We start from the raw sequence: 27,380 nt of genomic DNA on the forward strand, positions 1-27,380 counted from the left end.
TTTTCCACAATTGCTTCGCCTTTGACTGCACTTATTAAAAAGGATGTATCTTTTCATTGGACAGATAAACAAGAATTAGCATTTAATGAACTTAAAGATAAATTGTGTAATGCTCCTATTCTTGTTTTACCTAATTTTGAAAAGACCTTTGAGATTGAATGTGATGCTTCTGGTGTAGGTATAGGTGCCGTCCTCATGCAAGATAGTAAACCACTAGCCTACTTTAGTGAGAAACTTGGTGGAGCACATTTGAACTATTCGACTTATGATAAAGAGTTATATGCCTTGGTAAGGGCATTAGAAGTTTGGCAACATTACCTTTTACCAAAGGAGTTTGTGATTCACACTGACCATGAATCACTTAAGCACTTAAAGGGACAAGGTAAGTTGAATAAGCAACATGCGAGGTGGGTTGAATTCATTGAATCTTTTCCTTATGTTATAAGGTATAAGAAAGGTAAAGATAATATTGTGGCTGATGCTCTATCAAGGAGGTACACTTTACTTAGTACTTTTCATACTAAGTTATTAGGTTTTAAGTATCTCAAAGATTTATATGCCACTGATTCTGATTTTGCAAGCATTTCTGATGCATGTGAACATGGTGCATTTCACAAATTTTATAAGCATGATGGCTATCTTTTTCGAAATAATAGACTATGCTTACCAAAGTGTTCAATACGAGAATTGTTGGTTCAAGAGGCTCATAGTGGTGGTCTTATGGGTCATTTTGGAGTCACTAAGACTTATGATGTTTTACATAAGCATTTTTATTGGCCTAACATGCGAAAACTTGTTGAGAAAATTTGCTCTACTTGCATTACTTGTAAACAAGCTAAATCTACTGTGATGCCTCATGGTCTATATACTCCTCTTCCTGTTCCTAGTTCACCTTGGACTGACATTTCAATGGATTTTGTAATAGGTTTACCAAGGACCAAGTGTGAACAAGATAGCATCTTTGTGGTTGTGGATCGATTTTCTAAAATGGCTCATTTCATTCCATGCCATAAGACTGATGATGCAACAAATGTTGCCGATCTATTTTTCCGTGAAGTTGTGAGATTACTTGGAATCCCAAGGACTATCGTTTCCGATAGAGATGCAAAATTTCTTAGTCACTTTTGGAAGGTGTTATGGGGTAAGTTAGGTACTAAACTACTTTACTCTACTACATGCCACCCTCAAACTGATGGTCAAACCGAGGTGGTAAATCGAGTTTTGGGATCTTTGCTTAGAGCCATAATAGGTAAGAATGTTAAATCTTGGGAAGAATGGATACCCTATGTTGAGTTTGCTTATAATCGTTCTGTTCATTCTTCCACAGGTTTTACTCCTTTTGCGATTGTATATGGATTTAATCCACTTGCTATTTTAGATTTGCTTCCTTTACCTTTGAATGAGATTGCTAATTTAGATGGTCAAAGGAAAGCTAATTTAGTGAAAGAGATCTATGATAAGGCTCGTAAAGCCATTGAGAAAAAGAATGAGTCCAATGCACATCGAACTAATAAAGGGTGAAAGCAAGTCTTGTTTGAACTTGGAGATTGGGTATGGGTGCATATGAGGAAGGAACGATTTCCTTCTAAGAGAAAGAATAAACTTGATGCATGAGGAGATGGACCATTCCAAGTACTCGAGAAAATAAATGACAATGCTTATCGCATTGATCTTCCTGGTGAGTATGGTGTTAATGCTACTTTCAATGTTTCTGATCTTTCTCCTTTTGAATTTGATGTAGGTTCAGATTCAAGGATGAAACTTCTTGAAGAGGGGGAGAATGATACGAGCCAAGGAGGTGACACTCAAGGGGTTGTTTTTCCTAGTGGTCCAATCACTCGAAGTAAGGCACGACAATTAAAATCAAAGATGAATGCTTTTGTCCAAGACTTTGTTGCTACAAATTTAATTCATCATGTCCGTGACGTTGACAAATACGGGAATGCAATTCACTAGACCAATCTTGGAATAGTGAAAGCCCATAAATTGGTGGATTAATCTTTTATGTATCTTATTATTATTTACTTAATTCTCATTGGTTGGGACACATCACTTATGAGTTTTAAGTAATTTTATTGGTTAGGTTATTATTTATTTATTTTCTTAGACAATTTTAAAGAGTTTTATTAGGGTTCAATTACTCTTGTATTTTGCCTATAAATAGGCTTGCTTTCTACACATTGAGGGGGTGGTGGAATAGAAAGAGAGTATTTGTTTTCTTCCAAATTTGTGTGAGGAAAATTTTTGAGAGTAGAGTGATTCTTCTCTTGCCATTTAGTTTGGAGGTTGTTACTTTTGAGGGTATTTCGGAGTTACAAATATTCAAATTTCTTTCCCGTCCATCGGTGTTTCTAGAGGTGCGTCTTCTAGGGGTTTCGTAGGGAGCCGCTCAATCATTGACGTTTTTGGTTACAAGTTAACCAAGGGTTCCATAGGGAAAATCTATCCTTTATTTCCTTTATTATTATTATTTAACTAATTTTATTTATTCTCGTTTTATTTCTAATTTGTGTTTCTCTTGTGCCTAGATCCGAGATTCCGCATAAGTTCTTCTAGTATATTAATTATTGATATTCGAGATAAGCCGAAATAATTTTTTTTTACCATTCTTACATTTAGAATAATATACCAAAGTGAAAGAAGGGCCATTGTGAAAAATAGGAAACACAGCTGTATAGATTTCAGAACCGTGTTTAAGTTTGAAATTCAAGGGACAATTTGTCAAATTAATTCCTAAAGTTTACCTAATTTAACCCTTATTCAAATCTCAATATTTTAAGCCAATTCAATTTAATTGTAAATCGTAATTAAGCATTCTAAAATATAATTTTCTTATATCACTTAATTAACATTTAAACTATTTCACATGAATTAAGGAAACATTGAGTTTCACATTTGAGTCCCATCACATTCAACCTTAATACACACACCTAGGTACATGCCATTTATTGAAACGACAGAAATTAATACTTTACCCTTTTCTCAGATCCACTAATGTGATGAGTTGAGGTGCCTTCAATCTTCAAAGATCATTTTCTTCTACTTTTAACCTACGCGTATAAACACACGTTAAGCTATTGCTAGCTTAGTAAGTACAACTATTATTTAGATCATAATCTATATTATAAATTATAACTTATTTATTGATAGTACACAGAATCATTTAAATGACCTGCTTGTATTCATCATACATAATTTACCAATCAATTCACTTATTTTTTTAACAATTAGGTCCACATTTATTATTTACTCATTAAACACCAACTAAACATATTGATTTAATTATCATCTATATAATACTAGAATCACATGATTTATTTTAAATTCTCATTTACTCCATTTAGCTAAAATTTCTGATAATTTACTTTACTTATTTCAACCATATATTTTCTTTTTTTTTTCTCAATTTCATAACTTTTCAACACATATAATCTATATGATTCAATAATCACTAAAATAGTTTTGTACCTTTTTCAGAGGCCCAGTAGACTTAATAGAACACACAGGATATACAGGACAGAATAGAACATTGCCGAAACAGATGAACAGAGAGCACAAATGTGCTAATCAGAGAGCGCGCTAAGGTTCCTTAATGGCATGCCACTAATATCCCAATAGTTCTTATCTCGTCTACTTGGGCAAGTCATAATATACACACATCACTTTTACACTTTTTACCATTTAATCCTTATAACAATACTTCGTATAATTATATCTTCCTTTTTCATTAACACGTGTAACTTGTCTCAATATTTAATAATCTTCCATAATTCCACTAGTAAATCTTATTATACATTTCACCTATCACTTTTACTTATTTTACAATTTATACCTCATCATGACATTTCATGTAACAATATCTTTTACTTTCAGTTTCGTATATAACATATTTCATTTCTCTATTTAACTTCCATATTCCATCATAATTTCTTATCACATTCACATGTCATTTTCATTTTTTGTATCTAAATTTTGACCTTGAGGCATCAAATCTACAAATAGAATTTATAATTCTTTTAATACATGTAACATGTTTCACCAATTAATATAATTTCCATAATTCATCACTAATCTTTATTAATTCTTTCTTTTTCATGTTACTTTACGCTTTTAACACACTAATCCTTGTCTTTCATTTTTTTATCAAACATCTGTACATTATTTCACGTATCATTATTTCACATATTTCTCTTCACATTTACTTACATAAATATATAGTTCCATCAACTTTTACATCCTCTATAATTTAGTATTTTTTTATGCACTCTAAATCTTTTCTCACGTCTCTTTCAATTTCTTTATCACATATTACTTAATAAATACAATCAATTCATTATTTACTATATTTAATCATTATCAAGCCTTATTCTTCACTTATTCAACTTATAAATTTGTAATTAAATGCCATATTAAAATTATATTCATTGTAACAATTAACTTCATAATCAAAAAAAGTAAGAATCTAGTTGTACTTACAACTCAAAATATGGAATCAAGCTTTCTTCCTCTTCTTCCTCCTTTAGCTCCTCCTTTGCTTTATTTCTCTACTTACTTCTCACTTCCCTTCACTCTTTCCTCATTTTTCTATATCAAAATACACAATATTTACACATTAAAATCATATTCACATATCATATTTCATGTGTTTTCAAATAAAACCAACATGTATTTTAAGAGAAGTTTAACTTTTTTACCTTAATCACTTGTATTCAACACAAATTATTATTTTCTCTCTCCTTTGAGATAAGTATGGATGCATTTCTTTTAACAGTTAGGTAGTTACTACACTTCTCTACTAATTTTACTCACTAATCTTGAAGAAATTTGGAAGAAACTAGCTTAATTGATTTGTATTTGGTGAGAAGTACTAAATTGAAAGAAAAATAAAAGTTGGAATGGTGAAAAAATGGTGGCTGACGTGAAACACTATGGCTGATGGCCTTTTATAGCCATTTCATCCTTTCTTTTCTCCATTTGTCTAGTTTCTTCCATCAATTTATCTATACAAAAATATCTTTTTATGTTATTTACCATCTTGCCTTTTCCATTTAATTACAATTAAGCCATTACTTTTACATAATTATCTTTTTAATTCTTTTACCATTTTACCCTTTCAATTTTTATATAATAACACCCATGTGTCTTATTTCCTTTGCTATATTTTCACCTCTAGCCCATCCTCCTTTTTCGTCAATTTAATTTAATCCTTCAACATCTAATTTTCTCACATTGTCCCAATAATTTCCATTAATTTAATTGGTTCCCAAAAATTTATATTAATATTTATATTTTTCCAAATACCTTATGCAGCTATCTTTTATGTCTCATAACTCTTTAAGTTTCCAATTTTCGACTTTTCTCAAAATTTCGACTAATTTATTATATATTTATCACTGTTTAAGACTCTAAAAATTTTTAGGGATGTTATAGATTAGTTGAGTTATATATCTTTGAGATTGTTCGATTACATGGCGTGTCGGTATCTATTATTTCTGGTCGTGATTCGAAATTTACCTCTAGATTTTGGAGTAAGCTACATGAAGCTTTGGGTACAAAATTGAACTTTAGTACTGCATTTCATCCCCAGACAGACGGACAGTTTGAATGTGTAATTCAAATTCTCAAAGATATGTTGTGATATTATGTTATTGAGTTTTATGGAAATTGGAAAAAAATTTCACCGTTAGCTGAATTTGCTTATAATAATTGCTACCAAACAAGTATTAAAATAACACCGTACAAGGTTTTATACGAACGTAGATGTAGATCTCTGTTATATTGAGGTTTTATACGAACGTAGATGTAGATCTCCATTATATTGGTCCGATTTGAGTGAAGGAAAAATCATTGTTACAAATCTGATTTGTGAAACAGAAGATAAATTTTGGATTATCCGTGATTGTCTAAATCTACCTCTGATTGATAGAAATTGTATGTCGATTTAAAATGAAAAGACATTGAATTTCAAATTGGGGATAAAGTTTTCTTGGAAGTTTTATCCTAGAAAACGGTGTTGCGATTTGACAGAAAAAGGAAGCTCAACCCGAGATTTATAGGGCCGTATGAAATTCTTGAAAGAATCAGACCTCTAGCATATTGTTTGGCTTTATGACTAGAATTGAAAAGATACATTGTTTTCCATGTATCTGTGTTGCATCGTTATCGTTCAGATCCTTCGCATGTGATAACTATTGATGAAGTTAAGTTATAGCTAAATTTACCGTTCAGTGAGGAACAAATGAGAGTTTTGGCTCGGAAGGTAAAAGAACTTCATAACGAAAGAGTACCATCAGTGAAAGTTCTATTGCATCAACAAGGAATCTAGGAAGCTACGTGGGAAATAGAGGAATCTATGAGATCCCTGTAATACCTAAATTTTACCCGCCCTTTTGTAAATAAAAAAATCAAATATAAAGCCCAATTTTTATAAAGCAAATAACAGGCCATAAGGCCCAAAACCTGAAATACAGCAAAGGGGCCCAAAGCTCAGAGGCCCAAGACTGATTCAGGAAACCCTAGGGTTTCTAGGAGGCAACAGCGTCGCAACTTAACCAAGCCAAGCCCCGGATCTTCACGATCTGCACCTGCAAACACAAGAAAGGAAAGAAAAATCAATTCAAATCAGATCAGATCGAATCAATCAAAATTTGTTTCTTGATTTCATTTATTTTTTCATTCGACTATAAAAGCCATTCCAATACATTCAAAAGGGATTCGAGATCAATAAGAAAAACACGTTTTTACAGCACAAACAGAGATACAACGAAAATCTAAGGTTGTTTTATATTCTGTTATTTATTTATTATTTGTTTATATACTATTAATAAATAAGGAAAAGAGAGATGCAACCTCTGTTTTGAGCCCTAGATCACCGTGGACGGCTGAGGGTGTCGTCTCCGATGAAAGACGATCGGAAGCCGAAAGGTTTCACTGCTTTTGGGGCACTTTCGTTGGTGTTTTGTGGGATTTAAGCTCAGATCTGGGCAAAGGAGGTCGAGAAGGGTAAAAGGGGATTTTTTTCTTTCTCCGGCCACCGCAGACGGTGGTGCCAGCGCCGGAGATCGGCGGCCAGTACGGTGGCCGACGAAGGGCCGATGACCGACCAATCGAAGGGCGGTGCCGGAGGTTGAGAGTTTTTTTGGAAGGAATTCTTGTTTTTTTTAAAGAACGGAGAAATGAATTTTTTTAAAAAACTTTGGTTTAAATAGCTGATTGAAAACGACATCGTATTGAGGAGAGGGTCCGCCCGTCGATCTGACCCGGACCCAGGGATCCACGTGTTTTTCATGCGGAGGGGCAAATTGCATTTTTGGCCCCTCCGTCTTTTAATGTATTTTCAATTAAGTTTTTTTTGGTTTTTTAAATTCGTTCTTTAATTTATTTTAAACTCCAATTTAATCCTTTTGAACGGCGCCGTTTTAGAGGAGAAGGGAAAATTGCCCTTCCAGCCCCTCTATGTAATTCTCGTGTTCAATTTAATCTTATAGATTTTATTTATTTACAGATTTACCCTATATTTTTACTTACAATTCAATTTAGTCCCTTTTTCATATTTTCTTTAAAAGTCAATATTTTTTGATAATGCAATTCTTTTTTTTTATCTTATAATTCTCATATGTAATTATTATTATTTTGTATAAATATGTTTTTAAAAAAACATGTATTATGTTTTATTTTGAAATTATTATTTTTTCACATACTTATATATATATACACTTGTTTTATTTAATTAATTATTTTTTGTATTATTTATTTCAAACCTATATATACTTTTATGCATACTTGTATGCACTTTTTGTTATCTATTTTAATTATTCGCTTATCAATTTATGTTTGCATATTGTTTATAATTATCTTGTCCATTTATTTGATATTTTGTATGTCAATTATTTATTTATTCATTTATTCATATTATTTCTATGCTATTGTAATATTTATTATTTCCTTTTATATTTAATGTAGCATCACATCATTTTTTTACTTGATTTCAAACTTTCCAAAATTAAGATAAATGCTTGTATTTAGGATTTTCAAGGAAATTGAGCTCTAACGTATTTGGTTCCGATTTTCTTCGTTAAATCTAACAATCTAGCAATTTCTCTTTAATCAAAAAAATAAGAGCTCATTATTGGGAATTCAACAAGTTGTGTCTTAACGTATTGGATGTGACGCATTGATTTCTCGAAATGAAGATTCTTTTTAAAAAACAATAAAGGAAATATTCCGAGTTTGGGATTTTAAAGAAATTGTGCCCTAACGTATTGGGCCGCGATTTCTTAAATCTTGGATAAATGGATATTCTTTTAATTTGTTTTTTCATTATACGAGTAATCTGACGTAATTCATTTTGGAGGAAATTAGAATGTTGTGCCCTAACACATTGGGTGTGGCAGTTTTGCTTCTCTGAATTGAGAAGGGTCTTAATACGCAACGTTTTAAGTTTTTAAAGATTATATTTTTAAAATTTTTGACCTTAAGACACTAATTAATTAATTAGGTACCAATTTTGGGCGTTACGAGGGTGCTAATCCTTCCTCGTACGTAACTGACTCCCGGACCCGTTTTTTCTAAAATTTGTAGACCAAAGCCATTTTTTTAGGTGATCCAATCACACCTCAATAAAAGATTGGTGGCGACTCCCAATTTTTATTTTTTAAAGTCGACAACCTAAAACTTTTGTTTTTCAAAAGATGGTTTCGACAGCTTGGCGACTCCATTAGGGACAATTTAAAAAAGTAAGAGAGTCGAGCCACAAAGTTGATTAATTTTGTCTTATAGTCGAAAAATTCGTTTTAAAAAAAACCCTCTTGCATCCATGCTTAATTGATTTTAGTACTTTAAATTATTTTGCATTATACATTACATGTACTGAATAATTTTTACCCTCTAAGTGGGAGTGAGAAGCTATTCCTTCGTGAGGTTTTCACCTCCGTATAGGATAGTGGATCGCTTTCGGGATACATCGGTATCTATGCCTTCATGAGATTTTCATCTCCGTATAGTCATAGGGAAAATGTGTCCCCCTGAATCGAACTTGATCTATATGAGCCTATAATGGGTGAGGATCAAGGAATCTGCTAGTTCGGGTACCTTTACTTTAGAGCCAAACCGCATATAATGAGCCTTAGAAGCTTGCCTTAGGTAGAACTACACTAAACCCTAGTAGATGTCCTAATAGACGTTTTACTCTTCCTTGATTATATGCTTGTATTGGATACTGACTCTCGTGTTTTATTTTGTTTACATGACATGGCATTTCATTTCATCATAAAAGGCGTCAGTTGAGATTCAGTTGCTAGATAGAAAGCTTAACATGGAAAAAGGATTTCTTGATAAAGTGGAGGACAATGCGGTTGTCTGAACTTGGTCTGAAACAACGCAGCAAGAAAAGGGTGATAGCCTGGCCGATGGGTATGTATCAGAACTATGAGATTTTACTCGCATCAATGTAGCTCAAAACAATTTGCAGGAGTTGAAAGAAATTTGGGATCAGTGGAATAATGAGGTTAGGCAGTTATTTTACAACAATTATGGGGACTTGCCTTATTTGCTTGATGTGAAGGTAGACAAACATTTGTTTCGAGCCCTCGCTCAGTTTTGGAATCCTGCTTACAGTTGCTTCACGTTTGGGAATGCCGATTTGGTACCTACGATAGAGGAGTATGTGGCTTTACTCCGATGTTCAAAGTTTCAAGTGGATAGAGTCTACTCGAGAGCGGTAAATGTGCCAACCTTTTCAAAGAAGCTAATAGGTATAACAAGGATGAGTGAGCAGTGGGTCGCTGCACGAGTTAAGCAAAAGGGGGACAGCAAGTGCATTCCTTGGAGGAGCTTGAAGGATGCAATTCTCACCCACCCAGAAGTAAGAAAGAGGTTAAATATCTTTGCTTTAAGTATATACGGCTTGGTTGTCTTCCCTAAAGCCTTGGGGCATATGGACGAAGCAGTCACCGATTTATTTGATCGGCTTGATAAGAAGGTTACACCCATTCTGGAAATTTTGGCAGAAACCTTCAGGTCATTGAATGCATGCCGAAGGACGGGTGAAGGTAGATTTATCGGATGTGCGCAGCTTCCACTCGTATGGTTTCACAATCACTTTTGGAAGGTGGATAAAGTTTCGTATCGGGTTTTTTCTAAAAATTATTCACCACTAAAAGAGATAGTTGCTACGCCGAGAAGGGATGACATCTCGGAGGAAAACTGGATGGCAATTCTTCAAAATCTTCCAGAGGAAGATGTTGAGTGGAGAGCTCCTTGGTTGCTTCCAGATGAGATCCTATATAGGTGTGGTAATTTCGATCGGGTACCTTTATTGGATATTTGGGGAGCTGTCGGATATGCCTCATTATTGGTGCTAAGGCAATATAGGTTAAGGTAGTTTATACCTGCGACCCAAGGGATAGCTAATTGTGAATTTTCATACAAAGATGATGGTTATAGAAGGAAGATTCAAGAAATGTCCAATGCGTGGAAGCAGACTCGCCGAATGAAGAGGTTAGCCGTGGGGCCGATGAAAACTCCTGAGTATTATGGATGGTGGGTTAGGAGGATTAATGATAACACACTAAGTTAAATAATGAAGACGGCCAGTCAATAGAAGAGCATTTGCGAGTCATCCCTTCGGAATTAGAAATTGTAAGACAAGATTTTGAGAGGAAGAACGCGGATTTGGAGAAAAGGATAGAGTAAATGGAGGCGGAAAAGACGAACTTGAGATTGGACATAGACGTTCAGAAGCTTGAGAATGAGAGGTTGAAGAAAGAGAAAAACAAGGCTGATGAGGAACTGGGCAGTTTAAAGACGGATTATAAAAAGTTGCGTTTGTCAATAAGAACTGCTGGGCTAGGAAAGACGTCAGAATAGTGGCGAGCAGAAATCCAAGAAGAAAAGGACAAGGCCGATAGATGGGAACAGAGATTTCAAGAGATGCAAAGGCGAAATGAGGCTTTAGAAAAGAGTTTGTCAGAAAGCCAGAAGGAAAAGGGCGAGTTAAAGGATAGGGTGATTGTGTTGGAAAGATCTCTTCGTTAGTATCGAAGCTGAAACTCTACAATAGAGTTGAAAGCAAGCTTGAGCAAGATTGACGAAATGAAGAAAAGAATCGAAGAGCTAGAAACAGTGCTACAAAATTGTGAAGTTCAGATCAAGCACTTGAAAGCAAACGAAAGTCGTAATAATGATCAGGTTCACCGCTTTCAGAGTCAAGTTAGAAGTAGAGATCATCTTATCGAGGAAGCTGTGGTCCAGATTCGAGAAGTAGCTGATCATATACAGACTTTAGCAGTACAGGCTGACATGCTGAGTGTGAAATATGAATTAGAATCGGATCGGGGGCAATAATTAGCTTTGTTACTTAGGAAGATTAGAGTTCTGGGTACTAGGGCAAAGTCTTATTTGTAATTCGCTTTATGTAAAGAAATTTGCTTTCTAGTAAGGTTTTCTTATATGGAATTGAATCAAAATTGACGTCTTTTTGCATTCATGCATTGCATTACTTCATATGCATTTAAAAACATTAAAAGATTCTAATTAATTTAAGTCACTCCTCAGTTAATCTGGAAACCAACCAATCAACCGAACACCGTTATAGTACCCGAGCAAAGTCAGGAGGCATGGACCAAAGATTGGAGTGAATAGAGCAAATGCAAATACAGATGCAAGAGCAATTGACTGAATTTTAACAAGAAATGAGGAATCAGATGCTAGAATTCCAAATAAATATGAGCCAGCTAACCTAATTATTGGGTAAAGGGAAAAGCCCAGCGGCTCACTTTGGGGATGATAATGAAGACCCTATATATTCCCTAGATTTTACCTTGATAAGTGTCCAGGCCCAACCAGACGCATGTCCACAAGAGGCATTCTTTACTATCAGATCCCGACAATATCTGACTGGTACATCGACACCAGTATATTGCCTGACAGACTCAAAATCCAATCCTGTATGCACTTATATACTTGTTTTTTCGCATACTTATATATATATACTTTTTTATTTATTTAATTATTTTTTGTATTATTTATTTCAAACCTATATATACTTTTATGCATACTTGTATGCACTTTTTGTTATCTATTTTAATTATTCGCTTATCAATTTATGTTTGCATATTGTTTATAATTATCTTGCCCATTTATTTGATATTTTGTATGTCATAATTATTTATTTATTCATTTATTTATATTATTTCTATGCTATTGTAATATTTATTATTTCCTTGTATATTTAATGTAGCATCACATCATTTTTTTACTTGATTTCAAACTTTCCAAAATTAAGATAAATGCTTGTATTTAGGATTTTCAAGGAAATTGAGCTCTAACGTATTGGGTTCCGATTTTCTTCGTTAAATCTAACAATCTAGCAATTTCTCTTTAATCAAAAAAATAAGAGCTCATTATTGGGAATTCAACACGTTGTGTCTTAACGTATTGGATGTGACGCATTGATTTCTCGAAATGAAGATTCTTTTTAAAAAAACAATAAAGGAAATATTCCGAGTTTGGGATTTTAAAGGAATTGTGCCCTAACGTATTGGGCCGCGATTTCTTAAATCTTGGATAAATGGATATTCTTTTAATTTGTTTTTTCATTATACGAGTAATCTGACGTAATTCATTTTGGAAGAAATTAGAATGTTGTGCCCTAACGCATTGGGTGTGGCAGTTTTGCTTCTCTGAATTGAGAAGGGTCTTAATACGCAACGTTTTAAGTTTTAAAGATTATATTTTTAAAATTTTTGACCTTAAGACACTAATTAATTAATTAGATACCAATTTTGGGCGTTACGAGGGTGCTAACCCTTCCTCGTACGTAACTGACTCCCGGACCTGTTTTTTCTAAAATTCGTAGACCAAAGTCGTTTTTTTAGGTGATCCAATCACACCTCAATAAAAGATTGGTGGCGACTCCCAATTTTTATTTTTAAAGTCGACAACCTAAAACTTTTGTTTTTCAAAAGATGATTTCGAGAATTCCAATACCCCAATCTGTATATTGGTAAGAATTTTAAGGGCGAGATTTTGTTTAAAGGGAGAGTTGTAGCATCCCAAAACCTTGTATTCTGATGATCGAGTCAGTTAATATTATTCTTTAATATTAACGAGTCTATATTAGGGTTAAATTGAGTTTTGGTACGATAAATTTTGGTGATTGAATAGTTATTTATGGTATAGGGACTAAATCATAAAACCTATAAAATTCTATCTCTATTGATTTGTTTGTTATAAAGGTCTATTAGATTAAAATTAATGTTTAAAGTGGCAATTAAACCACTTTGATAGTTGGTGGACAGTTGGATGCTTAATATTAAGTAATTTTATATAAAATTTATGTTTAAAATAATGAAACAAATATGTAAAAAGGTAAAAAAAAAGGTTTTATTTTTCATTCCCTATCATATTCCTCATCGTCCCTAACCAAAGAAAACCTAAAAACCATTCTTTTCATCTTCAAGCTAATCGACTCTAATTTGGTAAGTGATTCCTAACTCGTTTCTTGTAATTTTTATATTTTTAGAATCCGAAGAGCTTGATTTAGCTATCCTAGGGACTATTTTCTGAAACTATTAAAGTTTATAAAAGTTACATTGAAGGATTCTTTAAGTTTTTGGTGTTAATGGCTAGCATGTTAAGTGTAATTGTTAGTAGGACTAAATTGTAAGTAAAATTTTGATAGTTTTGTCATTAAGGACTAAAATGTAAAATTTGAAAAATAGTGAGATGAAAATTATATGCTACATGCTGTTGGTTTTTTAATTAAGGATGTGTTTGAGATCGGTTTTGAAATCGAAGCTCAATTTTGAAAGTTATAGTATTTTTGGTTTTAGGGACTAAATTGATATGTGTAAAATTTGAAGAATTATTGTATAGATGAAATTGAGTTATTGTATAATTTCAATATGCTGTTAAATGATTATTTGAATAGTTAATTTAGTTAAATTATGATTTAGATCAAAAATTACAATAACTGGAGGACTTACTTAGAAAAGAGAAAATTGCCGACTTGTTTCTATTAGCTAAATCGCTTAATTGTATACGAGGTTACAAGTTGAAACCCCATGGAACTGATCTCCAACATTTATTGCGGAATCGAGGATACACGTACACTAAGCCCTAGTTGGGCTTTTTGTTGTGTAGGTTGATCCGGATAGGTAACCAGGCACTATTGTTTACGATTAACTCAAACGAGTAATTTATACTTGTCGTGTAGGCTTTACCCAATCGGGAAGCCAGACACTATTATCCATGATTAGCTCAGATGAGAAAATGATATCTATCATGTAGGTTTAACCTAAACAGGTAACTAGGCACTATCATTTTCACTTGTATACCGAGTACTTTTATGATGTTTCATTAGGTAGAATTATAAAATGAAAATGTGATGATTTGAGGTTGATGTTGGTGAGAAGAATATTCATGATATGGATATATATATATAATGCAAGTTGAATTGTGATAGAAATATGAACATTTGAGGTTATATGTATGTTCTCAAAACTTTATGTATTTAATGATGTTGTATTGTATCTTGTTAGGGATAATTGTTTGGCATAATGAACTTGTATGTGTTAAGTAATTTAGGTAAGTAAATGGTTATATTGTATGAGCTCACTAAGTATTTTAAATACTTACCCATGTTAATGCTTTTCTATAGATTTTGGACATCTAGAACGTGTTGATCAAATCAGCGAGAAGCACACACCTACCATCCTTCATTTCGATAGATTGTTTATGTTCCGAACTTGGTTATTTGTGGTATGTATATGGGATGGTTAAAATCTGTTCTAGTGAATGCATGTGTTTTGGTATGGTTATATTTGTATAAAATTTTATGGTTTATTTTGTTATATGATGTATAGCTTGATGTCAAGTTTGGTATTTTGAAGGTTAAAGGAAATGGCAAAGTGTGAATGGTTATATGTATATGAATTCCATTGTGGCATTAGTTAGTTACACGACCATGTAATCTATAGTTAGTTACATAACCTGGCGACACGGTTGTGTGACCCTAGATTACATGGCATTACTTTGTTACACGGTTTGAGGACACGACTGTGTGATACAGCCCCACACGGCCTCAACCTGTCACAAGGCTGTGTGCCCTTTTTTTTATTTTTACCTATCTTTTTGTAAAAGTTTCAAAATGATCCCGATTTGGTTTGGAGACAGTTTAAAGGCTTTCGTAAGCTCGATTGAGACTTAGATTTTTGTGTAATGCATGTTAAACATTGACTTAAATTGTATGTATTGATTTATTGAATATTATTGAACAAATTGCATATAATTGTTTTTGTTTATTGTTTTAACATCCTGTAGCTCGGGTCCGACGACTAGATCGGGTAAGTAGTGTTACACGTAGGCTCATCAGAGATGTGTGTTGCCACACAAGAATGATGGTGACAATGAAACCATTCATGGATATTTTTATGGAGATCTAGGGAGCGCAGAGAATTGAATGGCTCGATTGATCGAGAGATTTGTCGGAGGATAATGTTGTTGGAGATGAGGAGAAGAAGAAGAAGCCGAAGAGGAAGAAGATTACGAAGCGGCAGAGGATGATGATTTTGCGTGGTATAACGATAATTTGGAAGGTGTTTTTACGTCCGCACAACCATCCAAAAGGGGTTCCATCATTTGTGACCCGAGCATTCGATCCAAACAATCATACAAGAAGTTGATCGTCAAGGGGAAAGGAAAAGGAATACCTAGACCGAGCGAGGGTCCGTGACCACCTTCAAACTTACTAACGTCCAGAGTAGAAATCCTGCACAAAAGATATAAAAAGCGATATCTGCAAGTGTACGGGTTAGGCTGTAATATGATTACAATGGAATAGCTGAGTACTCCGAGGATCGTACCTAAGGGAGGCGAGCACTAAATTAATTCTAACCTAAACATGAATAGATCTAACTAGTACTTTAATTGGATTACATTACTAAGAGTAAAAAGAACAGTTTTGGTAACTATACTAAGAATAATACTAGAAAGTAAAGAAATAAGTAAATAAAACACGAGAAATCAAAGCGTAAAATATATCAAATCTGGTCATGGGTTATTAGCTCGCTTTGGTAGTCGTAATCAACTGTCACTTTAGGTTTTCTAGTTCAATCAACTAGTTTATATCCCAGCAGGATCTTCCAATCTTCTACTAGAATAACGAGTCAACAAGAACTACTTATCTCTCGACCTCACAGTCTAGATCGGTTAAGATTTAAGGTGTTCACAGATAGGCCATACCAGATTTGGGTTAAGACTTTCTAAGGTTGTCAAGCCTAGGGTTTAAGTTTTTCCTTTCCTGAATAGCTAATCCATTAAGAAACCCCTACAAAACAGTTAATTAATCATACCTCCACTCGCTAATCCCCTATAGGAGGATTAGTTCCTCATGGATCTAATCAACAATATAAACTTGATAGAAAGAATAAACATGAAGAGTAATTCAAGAGAATAAACTTTAGAAGAAGCCTAATTTGTATTTAGAATTAAGTGTCGAATCCTCACAGAGTTTGATTGTGTTTCACAAATTTGATCTCCCCACAAAAGCAAATAACAAGAACTGAAATAAAATCTAAAACTTAAGAAAAGCGAAAAACGAAAGACTAAATTTAAGAAGAAAATCATACAATATGAAAGTTGTCTATAACATGTGTTAAATGAGCCTATTTATAGACTTTAGAGTGGTCGTCGTCCTTAACCCTAGGTTAGCTGCCGTCCTTGTGCTTAACATTTGATTGTGCGGACCAAAATGCTCCTGGCTCATAATTATTTCCCGTACAAAGGTGATGTCCGACATACCGGTCCTGTGTGGCGACATCGAGGGCAGTATGCTTATCTTTAGGGTTCTTCAGGGGTGTGTCGTGACATCCTCAGGCTTTGTCGCGACACCGAATACAGTCTTGGAATTCTTCTATTCTGCTCGTTATGTTGCGACATCCAATGCTCCGTGTTGCACATAGTGACCAATATCGAGTTAGTATGCCTTCTAATGGTCTCCTGCACACTTACAAAGTATATTAACTTACATTTAGGCCTCATTTGGCTCCTAGGGTAAATAAAAGACTCAAATTACACACTTTATTAAATTGAACTAAACGAAACTAAACTTATGAAAATGTAATTAAAACTTAACTAGAATGCTTATGTTCAAGCTTCTAAAGTGCGAAAACTAGTTTAATCTGCTACACCGAATTATGGCTGATCAGCCCGTGAAGTAATTTCCTATAATTACATGTTTTCTCATTTCATTTTTTTTATTTGTGTGGTATGTAAACTATTAAATTACACTATTTTTGGACTTATTTTCTAATTTTAGATTTTCTAATTTGGTTGTTTTTTGTTTTGGTTTTTGTGTGTTTGTTCTATATGCAACGAGTTACCTTGAAAGGCTACACTACATTTGCAAGCTTCAACGAGGAGGTGGACCCCCGAGCTAGTCTGACGCTCTAATCTAGGGAAGTTTGGTAACCTCCTATGTTTTGGGAAATATTAGAGACAATGTATAGTTTGAGTGTGAGGGGATGCACGTAGTTTTATGTATTTTTATTTTTCTTGCTTTTATGCTATTTTGTGTGTTTATTTTTAATTTTTCACCTTTCTAAAAAAAATTAAAAATAGAAAAAATATATTTCATTCTTATTTTATTTTGTGTGATTGCATGTGGTTGGACTACAATTAGGTAATAAGTCATTAGTTGTAAATATTGAATAAATACATAGAATTGTCATAGTTGTCAGTTATGAATGATACTATATAATTTGCTATTCTTAATTGTAGACTAGTTAGTTCAATTAGTTAATGTGTATAATAGACTAGACGTAATAACTTAAATGAAAATATATAAAGTGTACCATAGGATGAATAAAATGTACAGATAATCGTAAATAAAAAATTTGAATTGTTAATTGTTCGTTTAAATAGATGTATATTTGAAAGAATTGGTGTTAGGTGATTGATTCGGAAAAGACCTTAGGCATTGTTTGAAATAACCTAGAGCCTAAAAGCTTACCTGTTGCCATACACCATTAGTTCCCATATTTTTTAGCCTCGAGTATCCTTTTCTTGCAAGCCTTTCTATCAAAGCCTCGAGCCTAAATAAGTCTAGTACTCAATCCTTCTTGGTCTCGTTCTTTAAAATGCACTATATAATAGACGTTGAGCCATGGGCATTGAGGGCTAGGTAGAAACATTATGGTGGCTTTGTGTGTGAAAAAAAGAAAATGAAGGGATTACATGAGGTAGTTCGTATTAAAAAAAAAGTGAACGAAAGAATGCAAAATAGAGAAAAAAAAAGCTAAATCAAAATTAAGCTTGAAAAAAAAATCTTACAGTTCACAATTAAAAATTTTGTGCGTACTAATCTCGTGTAGTACCTTCTAACATTTTGGAGAAATAAAGTAGGCGAGGGAAGGAGAAATAAGGAGGTGAGCTCGTAAATAAATTTAGGGGCAAATAGGAAACAATGTCATGTGCTTAATCGTTTCTAGTGCTTGAACTCGTTTTGAGTGCCTATTATTTCAATTTTGAACCGTCCTAAGCCTCAGAATGTTACAAGCCTAGAAGACCTTTGAGACCTGAATAAGTCACCAACACAATAATTCATAAATAGCTTGCATTTGTTTGAACGAATCTAACCAATTTATTTTAAATATCTATGAGCAATCCGCATAATTTATTTTGATGAATAATACTTGTACATATGTTCATTTCCATTGCCTCTATGTCTATTTACATTTTAACTTAGTGAACTAACTATGTTTGCCTTAGGAACAAACAACTTAGCTAGATATCACTCTTAAGTTGCATGTAAGGTAGTTCTCGTACGAGTTCAATATTTTATCGCTTTGTGACTTAATTGTCTGATTTAGTCCAAGAGTCGTTTTTTCTTTTGCATGTTTAGTATGTTTGCTTGAGGATAAGCAAAGAGTTAAGTATAGGGGAGTTTGATCTGCCATAATTTGATATGGAATATTAGGCTTTCCCGGTATACTTAAAGAGCTTATTCTCATGCAAAGTAATTTCTTTTTCGTAGTTTTTTTTGTAACTTTTAGATTTTAAGTTACTAAGTGTAAATGCCTTGTTTTTACTCATTTTGAGACCTAATTTGGACAATAATGCCATTAGGGGCTCTAATGTGTGGTTGAGTGATGTAAGGATGTGTTGAAGGTTGAAAAAGAGTGAAAACAACACCAAAGGTGAGGGTATTGTGATATCCAAACCTTGGAATTGCAATACCTCTAACAGACTCAAAGATTGGAGACCACCCTTCAGTGGTATCACGATATCCACTTTAGGTATAATGATATCCACCTTCCAAGAAGACCCCTAAGTTCGAAACTACCCAAGGTATCGCAATATCATCTTCTTTGGTATCGCGATAGCGATATCATGAGGGGATAAAATTGGAAAAAAAGGTAGCCTTTGTCTACCTAAAGTATCAATTAGTAAAGGCTCGTTCAACGGTATTTTGGGCACATAAATTGGGTCAGAATAGCTGCTATATTAGCCAAAATTTGGTTGAGAGAAAAAGGAGGCCACATCGCCTTAGTTTAGACTTAGTTTTATCTAGGTTTTCTCTTAGCTTTTCTTCTTCTTCTTCTTCTTCTTCTAGATTTTTCTATTTTCATTTCCTTAGTTGTAGATTTTACATTTCCTAGCAACTTTTCTTCTTGTTTTAGTTTTTCTTAGTGTTAGTTAAGTTAGTTATCACTATAGCTTAGGTTTATTTGCATTTTTACTCTTTATACCTTGGTTGTAAGACATTTTCAGATTTAGTGTAACGTATTTCAGTTTCTTTTACTTTGTAGTTGTTAAAATTTACTCCTTTTATGTTTATTGTTTTAGATTTTTTTGTTAAATGTTTTTCTTTACATGTCTTTTAAGTTTTCTTGTATAAAAATCTCAACTTTTATATTTTTCTTAAGCTTTACTTTAATGGCTTCATTGCTTTTCATTTTCATGGTTGTTAGTTTTATTTCCAACATGAGTAGCTAAACTTTTAAGGGGGTTAGTTGATAGAGATGTGGTGAACTGATTTTTGGATGGACTAAATTGTAATAAATTGGACTAATTTGAATGAATTTAAAAACTTAGGCTTGTGACCCTAAGGGAACATTCAGGCAAGTGAGATTGAGAAGAGATCTTGTTGGGCACCAATTCATTAATCCTGGGTTAATCGGTGAGATCGAAAGATAATCCAAATTAATTTGTCTAACTTGGTAAAGTGGAGACCAAAGAGGTAAAGTAGAGCCATTTTGGGAGTTTAAGCAATTTGAATCCCTAATTTAATTATTAATAAACCACATCAATGTTAACCAACCACCGATTTTTATTTAATAGTTAATTTCGTAACTTTACATGTTTTACAATTTAGTCCTTGCTAGCTATATAGTAAAGTAGATTAATTTCTCTTAATTTTATGATTTGCTGTAATATGGATTTTTGCGATTAGTTGGTTAGACTTTTTATTTTACACGCACATTATTTAGAAATTCTTCAATCCACGATTCTCATGGGTTCGGTCTTTAGAATACTCTAGTGTTTCATTGTAACACTACAAATATTACAACTGACCTGCCACACTTGCAGTAAAGCCACAATTTTTATATCTTATTTTAATTCTCGAGTGTTGATCATTGCATATCTCTCTTCCTATTTGTTTGCAAGGATGAATAGAAAGAGAGAACAACGATCAGAGGTACAAAGCTCGCCTTGCTGCTTGTGGTTTCTCCCAACAATATGGTTGTGATTATGATGAGACTTTTAGCCCTGTCGTAAGAATGATGACTATTCAAACAATCATTTCTTTGGCTACTAGTAGAGGCTAGAAATTGTGGTAGCTAGGTGTAAAAAATGTTTCTCTATGGTGAGTTAGATCGTGAGATTTTCATGGAACAGTCACGAGGAATTATCTTTAAGGAATACCTAAATCATGTGTGTCGACTCAAGAAGGCGTTGTATGGCCTCAAGCAAGCTCTTCATGCTTGGTTTGGTAAGATTGCTCAATATCTTGATTTTTTTGGTTTTAAATATTCAAGTTGATCCAAGCTTATTTCTTAAGAAAACACCCACTTTGTGCACTTTGTGGATGATATGATTATTATGGGTGATGATAGTGCTGAAATTAACAGTCTTCAAGATGCTTTGTCGGTTCGTTTTGAAATGAAAAGTTTAGGTGAAGCTCGTTGTTTTCTTGGTTTAGAAATTGAAACATGTGATGGTTATTTTGTCTCTTAAAAAAGATATACAACAAGTTTATTGCAATGGTTTCGTATGGAGGAGTCAAGAGAAAAAACTACTCATATGGCACCTTATCTCAAGTTAGCTAAAAATGAAGGAAAGTTGTTGGAAGATGTGTCACTTTTTCGTTAAATTGTTGGTTTTGCTCTATTTAACTATCACACGACCTAATATAGCATTTTCCGTAGGAGTTATTTCACAATTCATGGATCAACCATTAATTGCAGCGAAGAAGATTCTTTGTTATGTAAAGGGCACTCTAAGTTATGGATTAATGTATGAGAAATCTAAGTCATTTTTTTAAGTGGCTTTGTAGATGCAGATTGGGTTGGTGACGTTAATGACAAACACTCTACAACAGGTTTTTTGTTTTACAACATGTTCAATTGTAATTTCATGGTGCAATAAAAAACAAGTCACTATGGCTCTTTCAAGTTGTGAAACAGAATATGTAGCGGTTACATCGGCTACCTAATAATGTTTGTGGCTCAAGAGACTTATTTAAGAAATGGTGTCTACTCTCAATCATCCAATTCAATTTTATTGTGATAATAATAGTGCAATAAAGCTTGCTGGAAATCTAGTGTTTCATGCTCGTATGAAACACACTGAAACTCATTATCGTTTTGTTCGAGAGAAAGTGTTAACTCTTGATATTGAGCTACTGAAAATACAAACAGGAAATCAAGTTGCTAACATATTTACTGAGGCACTTGCCAAAGCCAAGTTTGAAATTTTTCGTGAGGTTCTTGGTGTCATTAACAACAAGGTTGCACTAAGAGGGAGCGTCAGAATTTATTGCAACTTTTCTGTTAGTTATGAATTGGTCAAGTTATTCATTTTTATTAGGAGTCGGGTAGCATAGTTGGTCATTTATTTGTGCAAATAAAACAGGAGCACGTTAGCTTCTTGTAGTCAAAGTAGTTGAGTTTTTTTTAGAAAGTTTTGAGTATAAATAGATGTCTTACACTGAGCTAAAAGTGTAGTACTTCAATTTTTGTTTCTTTGTATTATCTTGATTGAGTAATAATAATACTCAGCTTTATTTCTATTTAGAGTATTTTTATTTTTATTTGTATTTTTGTAAATTTTGAATAAAGTTGAGATATTCTTCTCCTACCCCAACGGTGTAGACCTCTCATTCTTAGAAGAGTTGAGGTGGGGACCCGAAATCAAATAAAAGTGAGACAAAATGCTCCAAATTCTAATCACTGAATCAACATTATCCTTATAGAAAATCAGAAGATGATCTACAAAACTAAAGACACCATTCTTGGAAGCAACATCTAAGAAATATTCAATTTTGGTTGAGTTAAATGTTCAACATTTTTTAATTGAGTTGCAAAGAGTCAGACTTTGGACTGATACCACAATCTGATTCAAATTCATAAATATTCCTAAAACTATTTGATAGTAGAAGCCAACCATGCCCATCTTGCTACTTGTTTAGTTAGTGCCAAATTGTACCAGTTCCCTCTCTTCATTGATAATATTGAAATTGCCAAGTCTCCCAGTATCAGTTATCAGTGGTACGAGTTTCCAGTTGAGTTGACGTACGTAGCCTTTCTTCGAAAGATTTTGACAAAAAAACTTTCTAAAAATGACTTTTTAATTATTAATATCTTAATTGTGAACCAGCTTAACTGAAACCTCCTAGGCAAAGGAATACATGACTTATAAACACTTCATTAGTTATCATATTGGCCCATCAGGATATATTAGTCTAATTAGTTGGGCTGAGGCCTTTGAAAATCTGATTTCGGAATTTTAAAATAAACATCAATTTTAAATTACTGTTAGCTAATAATGAGGTTTCAGAAACATTGGGCCTAAGCCTAAAAGTCCAGTGACTGGCAACCGAAATATCATTTAACTTTAATGTGTTGTCAACATTAATAATTGTAAAATATTTTTAATATTTATTTTTTTTTAAATAATAAGATTTTAATATTATTATTGAAGTTGAAAAAATACTTTCAATCCGAAAAAGGAATTTGTTAAACAAACAACTTTTCAAACTAAAATTTGATTTTAAACTGAGATTTGGAGGGAAGTCAAAAACTTCGAAAAAATGATTTTTTTTATCTCCCCTTTAGTCGTCCACTTTACAAAGCTATATTAAAATTGAAATTTTATCTTTTTTAAAAGCATTTTTTAACAATAATAATAAATATTATTAAATATTTCAAATAACAACATTTTTTTTCAACTTTAATAGTTAACTAACCCTAAAACAAGTTATCTGAGGTGACAAAATTTGGGAATTATGATATTCAGTGTATGTACATTTTAATTTAGAGTATTTCATCCTGTAATTAACGTGTATTTTCATATGTTATAATGGTTTTTAAAATGTTTCATGTTTTATATAAAATTGGATTTACACAAAATGTTCAAAATGACTGGATTAGCATTTTTGGGAAAATTATTTTCCCCATGTTCTGAAAGGACAAGTCGATATCCATCCGGAATACCTGGGGAACTTAAAAGACATAGGGAGTGGATCAAAGCTTTTGGTGTTTGTGGAGAAATTAATTAAAAGAAGAAAATAATGGGAGGAGGGGGGAGATGGTGACTTGTGCTGTTGGAGTGCAATATTACACTGTTTTGAGAATAATATATTTTCCCACCTTCTCCATCACTCTCTTCCATTCCAAACACCTTACATTTGGTCATATCTCATCACTTCATTATATCATTTAACTGCTTTTTCATTTGTCAAAATAATCTCATTTTGTTTTGTTCTTTCCCCCGTAATTGGCAGACCATGAGGCATATTATCTGGAGATATCAAAACCCTTTTTCCTGTTATACGAATTCATATACATATAAGATCATCATCTCAGGTTTGTTTGAACTAGGTTTCATGAAAAGAAATAGAAAACTTTATGCAGTAGTATTTATGTTTAATTTATATAAAGTCAGAAATAAATAAATAAAGAAATGAGGATATTCGTATTTGACATTTACCCATTGAATACGTCAGAATAGGGGAAAATATAAGAACATATTGAATGGGGGAGAATATTCATGACTCATTAGCAACAGTAGGAAGCAAATAAAAGAGAAAACGTACATTGCTCTTCTACTATATTAAAGCTTTCACCTGGATTTTACCCATGGAATTCACCAACCGTGTCTGCCTTTAGTTGTAGTTCAATCAATCAGTCTTTTCATGTAATGCTTTTGCACAGCAAAGTATATAACGTATGTTTGTTTGAGAAAGAGCTCGAAAATACCTTTAGGTTCTCAGAAACTAAAAAGATAACTAAACAAAGAAGAAGAAGAATATTAATTACATTGATTTGTTAATTATATAACTGTAACAAACCATCAACTGAATGGTACCTACTAATTACTTAGTCAATAATCAACAACTATCTCTAACATTCTCCTGGTCTTCAAAATTGTTGAGAAAAAGAAATTTGTTTGAAATCCACCCTGCTATCAGTATTGCTTGCTTTCAGCAAAAGACCAAACTCAAAGCTTTGACCAAAGTGGAACAAACGTTCACTGAGACAAAGGTTTAGGGTGGGTTTGGATGGGCGATTGGATGCGGTGCGGTACGGTACGGTGTGTTTAGCTTACTTTTTGTCTCACGCTACAGTATCGCTACAATATCTAATCTCACCGCCACCGCTATTTTTACACTAATCGCAAATAAACGCACCGCCCATCCAAACTCACCCTTAGTGAGAATGTCAGCAACTTGACGCCTGAAGGAACATAATTAACCTCTAACTTTCCTTTTACTACTTGGTCTCGAACAAAGTGTAAATCAATTTCTATTTGTTTCATTCATGCATGATGAATGGGATTCACTGCCATTGCAACAGCTGATGTTTTGTCACACCACACAATCGACTTGGCAAGTGTTGTAACACCCATCTCTGCCAACAGCTACTCAATCCATAATATTTCAAATACTGAGTTGGCCAGACTCTTGTACTCAGCCTCAGATGAAGACCTTGACACCACAAACTATTTCTTGAATCCCCAAGCAATAGGATTACCTCCCAGATAAAGAACACAACCTGAAGTAGATTGTCTGTCATCAGGACAAGATGTCCAGTCAGCATCAACAAAACATTCAAGAACACTTGCAGAAAAGGCTTTATAACACAACCCATAATCCAAAGTGTCTTGCAAATACCTTAAAATTTGTTTAACAACATGCCAATGAGGTCCAAGGGGGCATTCATAAAATGACTTGCCTTGTTGACACTATAGGCAATGTTAGGATGTGCTAAACACATATACTTTAGGGCACCAACTATCTTCCTATAGTGTGATACATTCAAGAAAGGGTCACCATTAGTAGTACTTGACCGCCTATAAACGAGTAGTAAAATGTAACACCAAAAATATATAAGAACTTAGAATAGAGATGTCTGCAAGTGCACAGGTCAAATTGTAATATAGTTAGTACAATGAAATACTTGAAAGTATTCCAAGGATCGTATCCAAGGGAGGATGAAATAAATTATGAAAATCTTTTTCCAATAACAAGTCTAAGTAGTAATAATTAATTCTTATATTACGATAAACCATAAAATAGATTAATGAGATAAAAATAAATAATGAAAATAAATAAATCAGAAAAATAAACATATGATAAAAATCAATAAACCAATCAAGAAGATTAAGTTGCTTCCAGGTTTGCAATTAATTTTGGATTAGGGTTTTAGGGTAGATTAGCTACCGATTAACCAATTATTACCTCTCAGCCTCTAATTAACTAATTGATTGATTGATACTCACTTATCTTCTAACCTCACTTTCTCAACCAGGATAAATTAAGATTTACTCAGTTCGACTTATCTCCCGACCTCGTCTAGCCTATGATAACTTCCTAAGGTTGTTAGGCCTAGGGTTTAAAAGCACATAAGCAATACGAACTAACACTTCGTTAATTACATCCCCATTCACTCGTTAATCTCCCCTAAGGGATTTAGCCACTCATGTTATTTATAATCTCAATCTCAATTGAATAAATCATGTGAAGAACACGATTTATTTGAAAGAGAAAATGGATTTGAATAATCGTGGATTTGATATCGAATGGGGAACGGAGGATAATATAATGAAACTAATTCCAAGAGGAAAAACAAATAGTTTATAAAAAGCCGAAAGAAAATTAATTTACTTCTACTCCTAAACTATAGGGTTTTTTAGTGCACCTAAGATGACTTAGTTACATCAAACCCCTAATGTCCTATTTATAGAAGTGTTGGCAACCCAAATTAGGTCTTTTTCATGTTCTAGGTCTTTGTATAAAGTTGATTGCCTGGACAAAAATAGTCTCAGCATCCTTAGGCATCACGTCAACCTATGTCACGCCACACAATATCTATGGTGCGACACAACATGTATTTTCTTCATTGTGTCATTCATTTCGTGCTTTGACGTCCTAGGAAGCTTACGTGTCACTCATTCCTTGCTTCCACATCAATTGGGTCTTTAATTTTTTATTCTACACACTCAATTAAACATATTAATACTACCAAAGGCTCGTGTCGGTCTAATGGGTCACAACACTTATAAAATGTGTTAAAAATCACTTATTTTTCTAATATTTAATCATAAGGCCTAAATATCGAAAATGTAATATAAAATGCAATATCAAAAATAGTCTTGGCATCCTTGGGCATCATGTCAACTTGTGTCATGCCACACAATATCTATGGTGTGACACAACATGTATTTTCTTCCTTGTGTCATTCATTTTGTGCTTTGACGTCCTAGGAAGCTTGCACATCACTCGTTCCTTGCTTCCACATCAATTAGGCTTTTAATTCTTTATCCTATACACTCAATTAAAAATATTAGTACTACCTAAGGCTCATCTCGGCCTAATGGGTCACAACACTTATAAAATGTGTTAAAAAGCACTTATTTTACTAATATTATACACTTTTGGTTTAACAATACTAACCTTGGCTCAAGTAACCATAGGGTGAACATTAGTAACAACAATACTAATCAAAGCTTCACCACTAGTATTGACATGGTCTGTGGCTATAACTAAAGGAACAAAAGTAGATGAGGCTGAAAAAAAAGTTGAGTGTGCAGGTGAATCTAAAGAAATACAGTCAGTTTGAAATGAGGAGACAAGTCAGTCAACATGTGACTTGGTTTGA

This window comes from Gossypium hirsutum, chromosome D04 (genome assembly GCF_007990345.1).
Source record: "Gossypium hirsutum isolate 1008001.06 chromosome D04, Gossypium_hirsutum_v2.1, whole genome shotgun sequence".
Taxonomy (NCBI): domain Eukaryota; kingdom Viridiplantae; phylum Streptophyta; class Magnoliopsida; order Malvales; family Malvaceae; genus Gossypium; species Gossypium hirsutum.